This window comes from Erpetoichthys calabaricus, chromosome 4, assembly GCF_900747795.2.
Source record: "Erpetoichthys calabaricus chromosome 4, fErpCal1.3, whole genome shotgun sequence".
Taxonomy (NCBI): Eukaryota; Metazoa; Chordata; class Cladistia; order Polypteriformes; family Polypteridae; genus Erpetoichthys; species Erpetoichthys calabaricus.
Genome location: NC_041397.2, coordinates 123,359,574 through 123,378,104, shown reverse-complemented (window position 1 = coordinate 123,378,104; position 18,531 = coordinate 123,359,574).

Genomic DNA, 18,531 nt, shown 5'->3' with positions numbered 1-18,531 from the left:
CAATTTTAAAGTTTTTGTTCCTTTGATCTTAATAATCTGTGCAGTATACAAAGCTACAGTACATTCTTTTGAAGAAAACTATAAACGTGCACTATACATTAAGGTGAAGTCGTATTACATTTGCGCTGCTGCCTCATGGCTACAAGAACCAATGTTCAGTTCTCACCTACTTTTTGGTCTATTTCTCTTCTAATCATGTAGGTGTTGTCTGAGATTTCTCCCGTATCTGAAAGAAGTGCAAATTTAGTTAACAACTGTGAATATTGCTGGACAGAGCAAATGTGGTGTCCCATCCAGGGTTGGCACCTATATGTTGTTTAGATTAGATTATCTTAGATAAAATAAAACTTTGTTAATCCCATGGGGAAATTCAAATGCGTTCAGCAGCAGAAACATAAACAACAAGAATACAGACTCATAGGACAGATAGACACAGCCAATTAATCAATTAATCAAATGACAAATAAATAATAAATAAACTCAACAAGTACATCAGGTGGAGATACTGAATTGTCTGACAGCAGTGGGCAGGAAACACTCCCAAAGGCACATCTTAGAAACACCATGGTGGAATGAGCCTATGGCTAAAAGTGCTTCAAGAGAGCACCTCCTGGAGGAGATGGAGGGGATTTTTCATGATGGCATCCAATTTTTGCCATCATTCTTTTTTCCACAACAGCTTCCCGTGTGTGCAGGGTTCGCCCTGTGGTGAAGCAGTCTTCCTTGATACATTTGTTCAGGAATTATGCTTCTTTTGTACTCAGGTTGCTTCCCCAGGAGACTGCAGTGCAGAACACTACACTGGCTTCTATGGACTGGTAGAACATTTCCAGCAGCTTGGCAAGTACAATCTGCTCTGGCTCTTTTTGTACAGCACCACTGTGGTGCCTGACCAGTTCAGTTTGTTGTTTATATGAACACCTAGGTACTCATGTCCCCCGAATGGTGACTGGTCTCAGAGGCTTCTTGTACGTCAGGCGTCCATCACCAGTTCTTTTGTCTTGCTGATGTTGAGTTGCAGATTGCTATCCCTGCACCACAAGATAAAGTCCTCCACAGCTTTCCTGTAAGCTGACCTGTCTCCATTAGTAATGCAGCCTTTGATGGATGAGTCATCTGAAAATCTTTGTAGATGGCAAGCAATGGTATTGTGCTGGAAATCTTGTGTAGAGGGTAAACAGGAAGGGAGAAAGGACAGTTCCCTGAGATGCTCCAGTATTACACACCACCATTTCTGACACACGGTTCCTCATCCTCACAAACTGCTGTCTGTTAGTTAGGAAGTTCATGATCCAGGAGATTGAGGGAGCATCAAGATTCAAAGACTTGAGCTTTTTCCCCTGTCAATGAGGCAGAATAGTGTTAAAAGCAATGGAAAAGTCAAAGACCATTATCCTGACTGTGGTACCATCTTGTTTGGATTCAGCGGGTTGGAAAATGGATGGATGGATGGTACCGTCTTTGTCCAAGTGGGAGTAGGCTCAGTCTAGAGCATCCTCCACACTTATATGTGCCTGATAGACAAACTGCATAAGATCCATATGTTCTGAAACCAGGGGTCACAGCCATTTTAGGACCAGTCTCTCAAATGTCTTCATGATGTATGAAGTAAAGAGCAACTGGTCTGAAGTCCCTGGGATAACTGGAATATCCTTTCTTCGGCACTGGGATCACACAGGATGTTCTCTTATAGAACTTTCTCCTAAAAGGGAAACGGGTGTTGAAGGACCCAGAAGAGCTGGCTGACATATATTTTCAGCACCCTGGAGCTGATTACATGCAACACTGAAAGCTTGTTTATGCAGAGTTTTCCCAACTCTCTCCACACTTAATCAGCAGAGACATGCAGTCCAGGTAGTGGAGGTGCTACCAGAACAGGCTACAGCTATTTACAAAATGGAAAGACATTCAATTACTTCATATATTTCAGAAAAGACTGAATTATACTTTTTTAGAATACAACTTTTAACTGATTTTATTGTATATTTGTAATGTATTTAATTATATATGTGATTCTCATGTGCTATAAATAATGCTAAGCAAGAATAACACATATACTGTATAGTAAACAGTCTGAGTAAACATTAATAAACAAATAAATTAATTGTACACCCTTTTAGCTAATCTATGCAAAATAGTGTCAAGCTGAGATTTTAAGGTCCCCAAAGTACCATCTACTGCATTTCTTGTTAATTTATTCCATGTGGCTCTCGGTGTGATAATTCTTTCTAAGGTTTGTGTGAAATTTATGCTTAACCAAATAATTTCACAGTAACAGTACAATACTAATTCCCTTCATAATTTAAAATAAATCTGTGATTTCAAATCTTAATCTTTCTTAGATTAAACTGAAAAATTCTACTTATTCAATCATTTATCATAGACCATACCCAACAGTCCCAAAATCAGTCCAGTTGCTTGTGTCTGGACTTTACCTAAGCAGTGGAATGTTTTTTTTATATTGTAATATTCCTTTTCATATCCCATTTGAAGCCTCAGTTTTACAGTTTAGAAACATTCTACAGTTTATAATGGGTGGGGGATTAATTAATTTGAATTATGCAAAAGAGGGAAAGCTTTTGCAGTGAAGTGATCTGATAAAACAGCGCAATGGAGTCTGACAAGTTTAAAAATGTAACAGTTTAAGCTATTATTTTTTTAATAATTACTAAAATCCTACAATACGTTTTTGAACATCATCCAGTTAACTTAGTCCCTTTCAGCTGCAAATCATTTATTATTAAAGAGGTACCTGATGAAATGCTGTACAATGGATCCAAATCATGAAAAAGGAAGACAAAATGGGTCCCAGTAAAAGTCTTACATCCATCCACTGCCAACTAATGGAAGCTATAGTCACATATTAACTAGAAAATTATCTTTCCAAAAGCATGTACTGTAGGTTAAGTTAGCTTCTGAAACTATTTTCATAACCGTTATTGGCAATAGACTGTTGTCTTGAAATAAATTGAGACAGCCCAATAAACTAAGGATTGAAGAAATACTTACACGAAAACCTTATTATGGTATCTAGCATGGGTTTAGATCGGTAGATTCAGTCAATCATGCTAGTTAAGGCTATTTGAACAGTACACAAAAGCAATGCTTTTAATATAATTTGCTTAGACGTGAAAAAAACAGTTTTGAATTAGCAAAGGTTAATCGTGAAGTGGTAAGACATTGGTAATTTATAAAACTGAATTTCAAATTCATCTAACAAATAAATGCTCTCCATGGAGTTAATCTGCCTGTGGAGTTACTCTTGGGGTTTGTTCTTAAACTGTTTCTCTTCATAATTTATATTAAAAACAGTAAATGTCAACAATGAAAACATTTATGAAATACACCAATCAGCCACAACATTCAAACGACTGACAGGTGAAGTGAAAAAACTTTGATTATTTTGTCAAAATGGCACTTGTCAAGGCGTGGAATATATTAGGTAGCAAATGAACATTCAGTTTTTAAAGGCATTGTGTTGAAAGCAGGAAGAATGGGTAAGTGTAAGGATCTGAGCAACTTTGACTAGGACCAAATTGTGATGGCTTCATGACTGCACCAGCGTATCTCCAAAACGCAATGCCTTGTATGGTGTTCCTTGTAGTTAGCACCTATCGAAAGTGGTCCATATAAGGACAACCAACATGACAAAAACTTTATTGTGTTAACTTGGCCTCCAAAACCCCCAGATCTTAAACCAATTGAACATCTGTGAGATGTACTAGAAAAACAAGTCAGATCCATGGAGACCCCACCTTGTAATTTACAGGACTTAAACTATCTGCTGATAACATCTTGGTGCTGAATATCATAGGACACCTTCAAAGTCCTTCTGGAGTCCATGCCTCAATGGGTCAGACCTGTTTTGGTCACAAAACGTGGACCTACACAATATTAGGCAGATGGTTTTAATGTTGTGGCTGATCAGTATATGCAGACATCACTAAAAAGAAATGGGATAGCAAATATTAAGGAGGTAGCAAAAAGGTAATTCAGAAAGACACAGTCTTCAAAAATGGTATTCAACTTTATTATACAGAAGTGCAAAGTGGAACAGAAAAGCATAGAAACATTGAAAAGATGACGCTAACATAGGGGGTTATTTTCACACAGCACTCCTTCCAAGACTGCGGTGGGCTGGCTCCCTGCCCAGGGTTTGTTCCTGCCTGGCTGGGATTGGCTCCAGCAGACCCCCGTGACCCTGTGTTAGGTTATAGCGGGTTGGATAATGACTGACTGACTGACTCCTTCCAAGAAATACACAGAAACAATGAAAGAAAATGAACGTGTAAGATTTTAAAACTGTTGATCAAAAACTATTTCATTAAAATAAAAGTATATTATGTTTAGACCAGTGGTCCCCAACCTTTTTGACACCAAGGACCGTTTTACTAGAAGCAAATTTTTCCAGGGACTGGTGGGGGGGTGGGGGAAGAATTTGGGGTGTGTTCGTAGGGCAGTTTTATACACAATTTACACTACATTTCTATTATTATTAAGTTATAATATCATAATAGAAATTATACAACTTACCATAATGCAGAAACAGTGGGAGCCCTGAGCTTGTTTTCCTGCAACCAGATGATCCCATCTGGGGACGATGGAAGACAGTGACATGCGAAGTGTGTTGCTTATGTTCAGTCTACTCCGTAATCTCATTTTGGTTGCTGTCACTGCAGAAAATTCTACCTCACAAAGATAGGATGTTGGAAATGCAAGCAGACTTTTCAGTGCTTTTGTGGCACCCTCAGGATATTCTGCCTTGACTTTAATCCAAAATGTATGGAGATTTGAAGTTGTCTCAAACATACTTTTAAGGCTACCATCATTTGCAACCTCAAGCAGTTGATCTTCTTCAAGCACAGACAAAGTTGATTCACCTGGCTTATTCACAAATGGGTCACGGATCCATTCCTTCCCATTTCAGGGGTCTTATTGTGGTTGGGAATAATGCTCAAAATCTATTGAAAGCTGAGACAGGTGATCATACACCAGGTGGGAGAAAGAAGGCCCTGGCTTGGTATCTTTAACAACCTCTGCTAACGTTTGAAACATATAAAAAATCCCAATGTTCACTCGTCAGCCCCATAAATCAAGTTTGGCTTTGAATGTAGCCACTTTATCTGCCAACTTAAACAACAGGTATCTTCTACCTCTGCCCCATATGCTGCTGCTCCACCGCTGCCTCAGATTTTCCTCCTCAGGCCCCTCCAGCACACCTCCAGCCTGGCTGGATACTGAGTCTGAAGAGTGAATAAAGGTGGGGTGCCCAATAGTGCCTGAATGCCTGTAGTGCAAATACAGGTACAATTCTGTTACAAAGAACTGCCAGGGACCTAAAAAATATTTTGTTGTAATGAAAATTTCGTTGTAATGAGATTCTGTATTTGTTGCTATAGTGCTTTCTTTAACTTGCGTCCAGGCATTTGCAATCATTTCAATAGCTTCTTTCCCATTAATTTTAATCTTCTCCTGTCTGCAAGTTATGCTGACGAGAATTTTTCTCAGCATTTCCTTGCAATAATACACTTTCAGGGTGAAAATGATGCCCATACCTAATGGCTGAAGCACTGCTGTGCAATTGGGTGTGAGGAATTCAACGCAAACATTATCTAAATGCGGAAGCATGTTGTCGGCAGCACAGTTATCAATCAGAAGCAAAATCATCCTTTTCTTCTTCTTCATCACACTGAAGTGCATCCCGAAGTGCGATTGCCACGTCTGTGTAAGATTGTTTGTCTGTTGCCGGGGCAGGGCACCAGTAGGCTCACAGCGCTGCAGTGAAGCGCCACAAAAGCGAATCCTAAAAGATCATGGTTGCGCTTTAAGTCCCTGTCTTACACCCCAAAACATGAGGCTGAATCTCAGTACTTTAGAAAAACCAGCTTTATTCAGCTTGAAACAGGAACAACACGGGTTATTTATTGTAGCGGGATTTGCCACTCTCCTATAAAAACCAGTCAGGCAGGGTTGTGACCAGGTTAGTGGCCAAGTAATCCTGTTCCCTGCATTTACAATGTTCTTTGCATCACCCATCAAGATCTTTTCTGTTTGCTTTGGCGGAGAGACGCAGCAGAACTGTGAGCCTGCTGTTGCCCCGGCAAGAGATAAAAAGCCTTCCACTGCCGCAGTGATCGCACTTCGGGATGCTCTTCGGTGTGTTGTCCCATTGACGGAGGTCCCAAGAGAGTTTAGAAACCTCACATTTTCTTGAATGAGTGCCTCATTAATAGGAATGTTTCTTGAACAAGCATCACTGAACCACATAAAAACTGCTTTTTCTGTGTCTTCAAATGCAGCAGTTCGCATATGTTTGCAACCCGAGATTTTTCTTCTTTTTTGCATATAACAAAGACATACGTATGCATTGCATTTGTCATTTCAACAGATTGTACATCACAAACATTAACACTGTTATCGTTTTTTTCGTGTCTGCCGTTTCTATAGGAGGGTGACAATGAGTTAAATTCCAATATATGTTTTTCAAATGTTGACATGCAATAAGCAAAAGGTATCACTGAAAACCACAGAAAACAAAAACAGCAAAGAAAGTTCAAAGAAAGAAAATTTTTTGACAATGTTTCTGTTTGGGGATCGTTGTGCAAATGTGAACAAATGAGCTCCAACCATAGAACTAACTGCTCTGTGGATGTTTCATTCAAGCATTTCAAGGTCACTTCAGTGTAATGAAAGTATCTGCTGAATGTACTTCGTAGCTTAATGAGATTTCTATAGACACGTGTCATATGGGGAAACTGTCAGGACCATAAAAATACTTTGTTGTAATACTCTCTCACCTTGGTCTCTCTCCTGTCTCTGTGCTACTGCAAAGCCCCGCCTGCCTAGCATTCTTAAAAGTGTCCTCAGTGAAGGGGGCAGCCATTTTGCTGTAGCCCTTCACTGAGTGAGTCTCTGTTGCCGGCAGTTCTCTCGTGGCCAGGCTGTCAGATGGCCGCGGCCCACTAGCAGGCCATAGACCGGGGGTTGGGGACCCCTGGTTTAGACACTATACTATTCTGATGATAACAAACCAAAGTTTAGCTGTGCTGTGCAGAAAAGATTAACCAAACAAAGGGTACATTGTGCTCCAACCAGTTAAGGGAATTAAACCTCTTCAGTGTTGAACATAGAGGGCTCCGTGGGGGGCCTCAACTCTTCATCCATCTGTTTTCTGAACCTGAGTTTTCACTTCGGACACTTAGAAAGCTATGCCTGCAATTTAGAGAGTAAGGCAGAACAGAATTCAGCTTTTACTATCAGAAAGTCACAGAGCACACCCATGCTCACACTCATATCCACTCACATCATGTCAGTTTGCAAATGTCCATTAGATTAACCTGCATGTCTTTTTATATGAAGGAAAGCCAACAAAGGGAAAAAAATGTGAAAACCTCACATTGATAACAACCTGGCTGAAAATCAAATCTTTGAAGCCTTGATGCAGCAGTACTAACTATTGCAATCCAGTGCCATCTAGGATCTAATCCAGGATTTCACAACTCTTCTAAACATCAATAACTTGATCTAGTAGTGCTTTCAGGACAGAAATCTGTAAGGACTACTTAACAAAAAGAGTCATAAGAAGTTGGAAACCAATTACCAAGTTTTGCAGCTGAAACAGAGACCCATTACTCTAAAGCGACATCAGGGCATCTACTACTGCAAGAACAAAAACAAGAATGCTCATGAAAGTTTGGGGTACCGAAGTGATCTCCATATAACTGCAAGATCTCAAAGGAAAATACACTAAATAAACGTGAGTAGCCTGAATCTGGAAGTAACATCATCACTGGATAGTCTGCAAATTGTCCTATCTGTAGAGGCAGGAAAATGCGTCTAAACTGAGAGAACTTGCCGATCAGCTGGAAGACATTAAGCAGAAATTCACAGCTCGAATTGAAACAGCGGAACAATTGGCATCTAACGTCGGTGGAAAAGCTACAGCTGCGAATTCTGAATGCAAAAACTTGGAGACAGACTTGCGGCCCTGGAAGATGGATGATGAAGGAATCAAAGGTCTACCTGAGAATTGTGAAAGTCCAAACCCAGTGAAACGCGTAGCTGAACTATTCTCAAAAATAATTGGAGAGGACTTTAAATCAGATACAGAGATAGCGGCAGCTTATTGCATACATGTTTCAAATACCTCTAAACCTACAACTTTAATTGTCCGCTTCGAGAGATTACAATTTAAGCTTAATGTTATGGCACTTCTCAGACACAAACAAGAGATTATATTTGAAAATAACCACATTCGTATTTTCCCTGATTTCTCACCCTCAACAGCTGCTAAACATGCAGCTTTTTACAACATTAAACAGCGGTTACGGAAAGCCGATATCAGATACTGCCTCTTGCATCCTGCCAAACTGAAAGTGGATATTTAAGACAAATATCACATCTTCTGCTCCAAGGAAGAAGCAGAAAAGGAGTTAAGAAAGCTGATCCCAATGCTTTTTTGAAATACGAAAGTGAGTCGCATCCTGTCATGGTATGGCAAGAAGATATTACCTGCTGTCTGATCTGCTTGCAGTGATATGGGTACCATAATTATACCTCTGCCACTTTTTGTTTATGTTTTAATTACAATTACACGCATATGTGTGGAAGAAACCAAAGTAGTTTCTTTTTTTTGGTTTTTAACTATTCTGAAGGAGACTTTATTGTTATTGTTATTATTGCATTAGGGTTTACCATGCTTATCCAGGGCCAATTTTAACACCATTCCCTGGGTTTACTGTCTTAATATTTCAAGACTGTTGATGATTATATTTTTTGCTTATAGTATTTAGACTTTATTGGCAATAGATATCTCTACTTTTTAATCCTCAAATGCCGCTGCTGGGGGGCTTGTTTTGTTTTGGACGTGCTCTGTCTCTAGGTATGTCAGAGGACTGGGACTTTGTGAAGTGGGGTCCAACCTCACATTGGGAGGTAAAATGGGGGGTGGGGGTGGGGGATGGGGGGATGAGGAAGAGAGCAAGCTATATCTAATCTATCCTTTTAATCCTTATAATTATAACTTCCAACGTAACAATAAGCTGCAAGGCAATAACTCGTGGGAAAATTGGAAATTAAGATTAAAGCTGTCTCACTTCCAGTTAAGACTACAAAATGACATCAAAAATTCAGAATCAATGTCTCCATGATGGGACAGTTAACTTTGTGAGTTGGAATGGTAAAGGCCTGAATCACGAATTAAATAGAAAGAAAGTATTCTCTCACCTAACAGGCCTAAACGCTAAAATAGCATTTTTACAGGAGACCAACTTATTAAGCAAAGATCAGTTCCGGCTGCAAAAAGACTGGACTGGCCAAATGTTCCATTCCAACTTTACAAAGAAAACTATAGGTGTGGGAATTCTTATACATAGAACAGTCTCATTTGTGGTATCAGATATAGTATCTGATCCTAAAGGGAAATATGTGATTGTCATAGGCAACTTATTTAACTGTAAAGTGATTTTGATAAATGTTTATGCACCCAATGTCGATGATAGGGAATTCATGCAAAATGTTTTTGCATCTATTCCCAATGTGAACACTCATTAAATTATAATGGCTGGGGACTTTAATTTTGTTTTAAATCCACTCTTAGATAGGACTCCTGTCACAGGGGGGATGACATCTAACACTGCAAAGACAATTACACAGTTTTTAACTGACCACAACTTATCAGAACCTTGGAGATTTCTAGACCCAAACTCAAGAGCATATTCCTTCTACTCACCAGTGCATCATTGCTACTCAAGAACTGAGTACGACACTATTGTTATTTCTGACCATGTCCCTCTGATCTTAGAGCTGAAATCATTATGCCCCACATACTCATCTCGCAGATGGCGTCTTAACCCGCTTCTATTAGCAGATGAGAACTGTACAGAATTTATATCAAAACAAATCAGTTTCTTCCTAGAGACAAATACATTCTTAGAGGTCACTGCAGGAATACTCTGGGAAACTCTAAAGGCCTTCTTAAGAGGACAGATTATTTCATATCTTTCCCACAGAAATAAATTAGAAACCAAGAAGGTATCAGAGCTAACCAGCAAAATTTCCTAGAATAGATCAAGAACATGCCAGGTGTCCAAGCAAAGCTCTTCACAGGAAAAGACAGGCTCTGAATTCAGAGCTCAACCTCTTAACAACCAAAGAAACTGAACAACTCATTTTTAAATCAAGACATCATTACTATGAACATGGAGAGAAAGCTAAAAAGCTCTTAGCTCAACAAATCCACAAGCAAGAAGTTTGCAATACAATCCCAGCAATCACCAACACGAACGGAGATAAAATCATTGACCACAAAAAATATAATTCACACAGTTAGAGACTACTATAAATCCTTATATTCTACTGAGTTCAAAGAAGACAACACATAATCTAATGCATTTCTGGATACATTACAGATACCACAAATAGATACTTTTATTGCAGAGGAATTGGATAAACCTCTGGCGCTATCAGAATTACTATATGCTATAAAGTCACTTCAGAGTGGGAAAGCAGCAGGCCCTGATGGCTACCCTGTCGAATTTTGTAAGAAATTCTCCACTCAGCTAGCTCCCCTCTTATTAGCAACATTTACAGAAGCTAGAGACAATCAAATTCTACCTCAAACTTTTTGCCAAGCATTAATCACCATCTTTCCTAAACAAAACAAGGACTTATTACAATGTGCATCATACAGACCAATTTCACTTCTGAATAATGATGTTAAGATACTCTCCAAAGTCCTAGGTAGAAAGATGGAGAAAGTGCTGCCTTTGGTAAAATCACAAGGTCAAACTGGATTTATTAAAGGCCGACACTTAGCTTCCAATCGCTGACGCCTGTTTAATGTAGTATATTCACCTGCAAAGTCAAACACCCCAGAGATATTATTATCGTTGGATGCAGAAAAAGTATTTGATATGATTGAATGTAACTACTTTTTCACTACATTAGAGAAATTTGGGTTTGGCCCAAATATTTGTGCATGGATCAAACTACTGTATACCAATCCAGAAGCTTCAGTTTGTATTAACAACATTTGCTCAGACTACTTTAAACTAGAACATGGTACCAGACAAGGATTCCCTTGTCACCACTGCTATTTGCAATCGCCATTGAACCACTGGCAGTTCACTGTCAAAATGCTTATCAGATAAAGGGGATTATCAGAGAAGGATTTGAACAGAAAGTTTCTCTACATGCAGATGACATGGTACTGTATATATCAGACCCACAAAATACTGTGCCTGCAGTCTTAACAGCACTTACAGAATTTCAAAAGATCTCTGGTCTCACAATTAATTTGAATAAAAGTGTGCTCTTTCCAGTGAATTCTCAAGCATACAATATTAGATTGGACATCTTCCCTTTTATTATTGCAGATCAGTTTAAATAACAGGTGTAAATATCACAAGTAAACATAAAGTTCTTTATCAACAAAATTTCGCCGTCTGTGTGGAAAATATTAAGCAAGACTTGCATCAGCGGGTTGGAAAATGGATGGATGGATGGACTTGCATAGATGGTCAACCCTCCATCTCACTCTAGCTGGAAGAATTAACATTGTTAAGATGAATATCTTTCCTAAGCTTCTCTTTTTAGTTCAAAACATTCCAATATTCATCAATAAATCATTCTTTAAGCAATTAGATTTAACCATAACCTCATTTATTTGGAACCTAAAACATCAACGTATCCAAAGAGCGAATCTACAAAGAATTAAGACAGAAGGTGGCATGGTTCTACCTAACTTCCATTTTTACTACTGGGCAGCAAACATACAAGCTATAAAAACCTGGACACAAATAGATGAACATACACTGGCTTGGTGCGCAATAGAAATAAAATCCTGCAGTACTTCTCTATATTCCCTCCTTTGTGCCCCAATATACTAATAACCCAGTTGTGCTTCACTCACTCAGAATATGGAACCAATGTAGAAAGCATTTTAAGATGGAGAATCTTTTATCTGTGGCAACTCTGCATGAGAACCACCTTTTTCAACCCTCACAAACTTATGCAGTTTTTAATATCTGGAAAATATTTGGGATTAAATTGTTTAGAGATCTTTATATAGACAACATCTTTGCATCCTATGAACAATTACATTCCAAATTTAATTTTCCATCAACACATTTCTTTCACTATCTTCAAATTAGAAACTTTGTCAAACAGAACCTACCCAATTTTCCCCATCTTCCACCTTCAACTATGCTGGAAAAAATATTGCTCAGTCTCGAGAACTCAGACAGCATTTCTGCAATATATAAAAATATTAGGACAATGGGAAAAGGATCTCTCACTCAAAATATCAGAAAAGGAGTGGAAGGTAGCAATGCAGAGAATTTATTCAAGCTCCATATGCGCAAAGCATACAATTATTCAACTCACAATTATATATTTAGCACATCTGTCTCGCTTGAAATTGTCCAAATGTTTCCAGGGCAAGATCCAACCTGTGAACGCTGCAATCAAGCTCCAGCTTCACTGGGTCACATGTTTTGGGCCTGCACCAAATTAACATCATTCTGGACAAAATTTAAGTGCCTTTCAGACAGCCTTGGTGTCACAATCCCTCCTAACCCATTAACAGCTGTGTTTGGTGTACTCCCAGATGGGCTGAAAGTGGACAAGGACAAACAAATTGTGATTGCCTTCACTACACTATTGGCACACAGAATTATTTTGCTAAACTGGAAGAATCCTAACTCTCCTCTTTTAAGTCAGTGGGTAACTGATGTTTTAAATTATTTTAAATTGGAAAAAATCAAATTCTTAATTGACAGTCTAACTGACAAACATTTTTTTATTCATGATATTTTGCATTAAGGTAGGATTATTATGAATGACTAAGTATTACTTAAATTAGCTCCTTAAATATTATCTGCTTATTAGTGTAATTGCACTGGAATAGTAAGCCTTACAAAATATCATAAAAGCAATAAATACAAAATAATAATTTTAACATGTACCTAAATGTTAGAAATGTCTTATTTTGGCAAACATGATTTGATTTATATTTTGATAAATTTTGCATTTCCTCTAAATTCCCATTCCTTCACATTATTTCCTAAATGTAGCAGCCATGGATTTTTTAAAAAGCCAGCTATTTCATCAAGTGGATCCCTTCCTTCTTCACACAAAGAGGTACTGAGAGTTGTTACTTGTCGTCATCTGCATTGAATACAGTGTTTTTTATATTAAAAAAAATCCATCTGTTACTAGTTCCATCATCATGTCAGTTTGCAAAGATTGGACAAGCAGTCTAACTGGTTATTATATCACAGCCCTTCTGTAGGGGTTTATATGTCAAACTATACATCTGTTAGAAATCATATTTTAAAACCTCATGGAGCCGGCGACTGAGTTGAAAGCACATATGAGGGTGTTTGGAAAATATTTGAATGTTTTACTTTTTTGCTCACAAATTTATTTTACCTTGGTAACAACAACAATTTATACATCAAGTCGAAGACTGTTGTTGGCAATCTGCCAGTTTTACACTTGCATTGTTACATTCAGCCCCTAGCAATCCAGGCATTGACTTTGCATTCCTGAAGTTAATTTAAGGGAAATGCTGTAAATGTTAACTCTTACGGTAAAAATTATAAGATAGATAGATAGATATTGGTGTGCATGATTAGACTGCATTTGAAGAGTAATGAGCAGTACATTTTTATTTTTAGTTCTGATATTTTTTTGTTTTGTTTGAAGTTTCAACCAAGTTCAGAGGTAGTGTGGAGGATATTCAAGCACAGTCATTTTTTGTCTTTTAAAAACTTCAGAAGGGGTCCACATGCATGTGGGGGAAAAAAAAACAAGTCAGAGAATCAACTTGTTAGAGTAGGCTGCAGACTGACTTGCAAAACAATTTTATCTGAAAAGTACACACAAAGCTGGTCATACCTCATTGTTCTTTAAATGTATTGTTCACTTTCACTTTATGATTTATGATCCTTGCATAGTTCCACAAGCTACAGTACAGCTTCAAAATACAATAATTCAAAAGAATGGGTACTGCAATACTGACATGTGCAGCCATGTAACTCACTCAGACATTGCACAGGTGAGATGAAACACCAGGTCTGAAAGTCTGGTCAATTTATTCATAAGTGATATTACTGTATCTACTGTAAGTGTTACATGTAAAAGATTGTAAGCATAATCATTTTCTAAACTTATAGTTATTTTCTCTCATCTTTTTCTTTTCAGAATTTTGTGCACCCTTTTAAGGTTTGCCAAATATAATGTTGGCCTCATGATATTTAAGCTAATTTATTTGAGAAATACAGTTGTACTTACACCGTTATTTTTTATTTTAATTTTAGGCTAATGGTTTCTTCACAGATACTTTCTAAAGCCTAATTATTCATCAGGTTCTCAAATATGTTACATTTTTGTGTTTTTTATAGATAAAAGCAGGTGGGAAATTAAAAATCTAAAAGGAACCCTATTTTCTTCTGAGAATTTATTGCTTAATTTATGTGAAAGAATCAAAAAGGACACAACAAGAGGATGGTACTTTTTAGACAGTCATTTAGAGGTGAATTAAGGGCAGCAGTGAACTTTCCTGAAATTGTAGGATGTTTTCACAGGAAATGAAGGCCAGTCGTTGACAAAAGAAAGTACATTAATAATATTGTAGGTGGTGCTGATCGGCAGTTAAGCTCTACTTTTTTTTCTGTTGGTGGTTTAATTCCAGTTAAGTGTGGCAGGAAGTGAAGTAGATGCAGCAGTGAGTCGGTGCCCCTCCATACCTCAGATTCTAAGTACTCAGGGAACAAGGAGTTTTATTACTACCAACAGATTTTAATTAACACCCAAAGACATTTGCTTCATGTATGAAAATGATTCTTCCTGGTACCATAATTGCTCCTGACATCAAGTACCTACATGAGAACTATATGTTATAATTAGGACCCAGTGGCTTATGAGATTAGTCACTTTCTTTTTCACAATGATTGTGTCTGAGATAATGAATCTTTTGTTCACAGATGGCCAATTTTATGTGGTTAACCAATAAAGTGATTTTTTTCTAGTTTGCGGGAATATTTTGAGCTGCTGTGAAGGCACAGTTATTTCATTTTCTATCAATATATCATTCCAGTAAGTCCTATTTTTATTAGCACAACAACAGCAAATTTGATCCCTCTTGAGTTAAACATTTAATTATAATCTAGTGGTTTAAGTTTAGTGGTTTAGAAATGTTTGTTGATTATGTCAAAGGGCTGTAAAGGTCACATTTAGTAGCATTTGTATAATATTATTAAAAATCCCCAAAAATATAAGAGTTTGCAAAAATAAATAGGAAAAAGAACAGACCCACAAGGGCTTTGTTAGATTTTCTCATAATATTACATATGGCTTGTTACTGTCTTGTAATGAAGCACTTCATTTTCCAGCCTTGCTACAGTCATGCAAATAAAGCCACTTTGTGATCTTTTGATGTAAAAAAGATGGTTTAAATACTAGTAGTTCAGCTTAATTCAGGGTGTTTCTTTACTTATTTCAAAGTCACACACAGAAATGTACTTAATCACTTCCTGGTCAACAATTCTTTGTGACCTTAAGTAAAAAAAAAATAAATAAAATGAAGAAACTGCACACATCACACACAGAAAAACAAAATGAATCTTTAGTGACAAACATCATGAAGTTTCCTTGCTGTTATTTCAACAGAAAAAAACTCCCATTAATTATTTCAGTTATATTTTGTAAAGAAATATGTACAGTAGAGTAATACAATTCAAAAGTTTAATGAAATAATACTTTTAAAAAATATTCACATCACAAATGTGTAAGCAAGGTGGATTTGTAACTCTAAGTTAGCCCACTATGGGCAAATGTGCCATGATGACCGCTATCCTGCTCAGTGTTGGTCCTGTTTTGTGCCCAGTGTGGGTGATAGGCAGTGGCTCTATGTGTCCCTTTACCAAAATAAGAATGTCCAATAAATGCTCAAATAGACTCTCCCACTTATTCTATGCTGTTTGAAACATGTGATATTGGTTGAGACTCTATTATTATTCTTAAAAATAGATACCTAATTTTATGACTCATTTTCTCTTTCTCTTTTTCTAATAATGTATTGTGCTTAGATACATAAAAATTAATTACCAATATTTGCTGCAGCTTTTTCCATCTGTTTTATAATATATTATATAATATTGTTCTTGATGTTTGGTATGCTCATTGTGAAACATGGCTTGACTGATTTCAATGAGCATTATTGAAGCCATTACTTATTATGTCATAACTGTTAAAAGACATATATTTTACATATACTTATAAATAATTTAGATATCTGTTTTTAGTTTGACCTTAAAGAGACTTTTTTCTGTTGATCAATGTCAAAAAAACACAAATTAAATCCACTGTGTTTCAAAGTTGTATAACAACAAAATCTGAAAACTTCCAAAGAGGAGAATACTTTTTATAGGTCCTTTATACAGCCACTGCATTCCTTTACCGTGGGTCCTGATATCCTTTACATGTTTTATGATTCTGTGATGGCCGGTGTAATTTTCTGCACAATTACATAACATCACTTGAAGAGAGTCCCACCGTGTCAATAAGCTGATTAAGCAAGAAGGGTCAGTGATGAGACAAACTCTTGATTCAATGGAGGCAACAGTGAATCACAGAAAGAACACAAAACTGAGTGCCATTTTGAATGGTTCTGCAAATTTTCTCTCTGGCATACTAACATGGAGTCCTTTCTGCCACTGATTTATTCAGTAGATGTGCATCAAGAAATGCTGCTGGGACTCCTTCATTCCTAAGGCAATACACATTTATAATGTGTAATTATGACTACTCTTTTATCTTTAGCCAAGGCCAAAGTCTTCTTCACTTCTGTAGTTTTTTTTTGTGTATTATGTGTGTTTTTTGTATCATGTATGAGCTTTGTGTATTATGTAAAGTATTACACAAAGAAAGTAAAATTATGAGGTTTGAATGCACAATGGGAGGTCTAAAAATCAAAAGTATACCTTATGAGAAAGACTTAGGTGTCATAATGGACTTTACACTATTAACTTCCAGACAGTGATCAGAAGCCATTATGAAAGTAAACAGAATGTTAGTTTATATAGCACGATGTGTGGAGTACAAGTCCGAGGAGGTGATGCGCAAGCTTTAGAACGCTTTAGAACTCTCTGGTTAGACCACATCTGGAGTACTGTGTACAGTTTTAGTCTTCAGGCAACAAAAAAGACATAGAAGCACTGGAAAAAGCCCAGGGAAGAGCAACTAGGCTCACTCCAAAGCTTCAGGGGATGAATTATGAGGAAAGATTAAAAGAGCTAAGCCTTTACAGATTAAGCAAAAGAAGATTAAGAGAAGACATGATTGTTTAAAATTATGAAGGGAATTAGTACAGGGGATTGAGACTGTTACTTTAAAATGAGTTCATCAAGAATATGGGGACACAGTTGAAAACTTGTTAAGGGCCAATTTCACACAAACATTAGGAATTTTTTCTTCAGACAAAGAACCACAGACACATGGAATAAGTTACCAAGTAATGTGGTAGACAGTAGGACTTTAGGGTCCTTCAAATAAAGTTTTTTGTTCTACAACGACTGAGCTAATGTCGTGGGATAAAACTTCTCTGTGGGGATTTCATTCTTTCAGTGCGGTAGGGAATGTGATCGGATGTGAGAATATTAATCTTCTTCACAAATGAACAACTCGATTATATTATGTTTAAGCTCAGTAGATCTGGTACTGAATGCAGTGAAGAAGGCATCGATAGTTCTTTCATGCAGGTGTCTCCGTTGGCAGCATCAGCTCATTTGGTAACATTATCAAATGTACACCCATTTTTGAGAATAAGAAATGAAATGTTACATCCATCTCCCCGTGTCTGTGTGGGTTTCCTCCGGGCGCTCTGGTTTCCTCCCACAGTCCAAAGACATGCAGGTTAGGTGGATTGGCGATTCTAAATTGGCCCTAGTGTGTGTAGTGCAGTGTGCAGGTGTGTGGGTGTGTTTGTGTGTGTCCTGCGGTGGGGTTGGCACCCTGCCCGGGATTGGTTCCTGTCTTGTGCCCTGTGTTGGCTGGGATTGGCTCCAGCAGACCCCCGTGACCCTGTGTTCGGATTCAGCGGGTTGGATAATGGATAGATGGGGTCCAAATCCCCAGAGCTAAATAATGTTATGTCTTTTAGGAGGCAAGTTTATATAGTCCTTAACGGAATGGATGAAAGTTTAAATGTTGCAATAAGGTTGGAAGTAGATTGTTTCAATTATGTGATTTTTGTGAGCTTAGATGAAATTAAATGTTTTGGGGATGGGACCCAAACTGCCCAAAGAGAGAGAATAGGGCTGCTGAGCATGTAGAAGAAGATGAAAAGGATGGTGAGTTACAAGATCTCCTTTTAGTTGCTAATGTTGAAGAAAAAACAGAGACACCAACAAAGGTGAGGAGTAAGGAAAGTGAAAATAATAAATTGAAGGAACTGCTATATGGTAGTGGACAGAACACCATCAATTGTGGAGCTTCTCATCTCAATGAAAAGAAAAATCCACTTCTGTA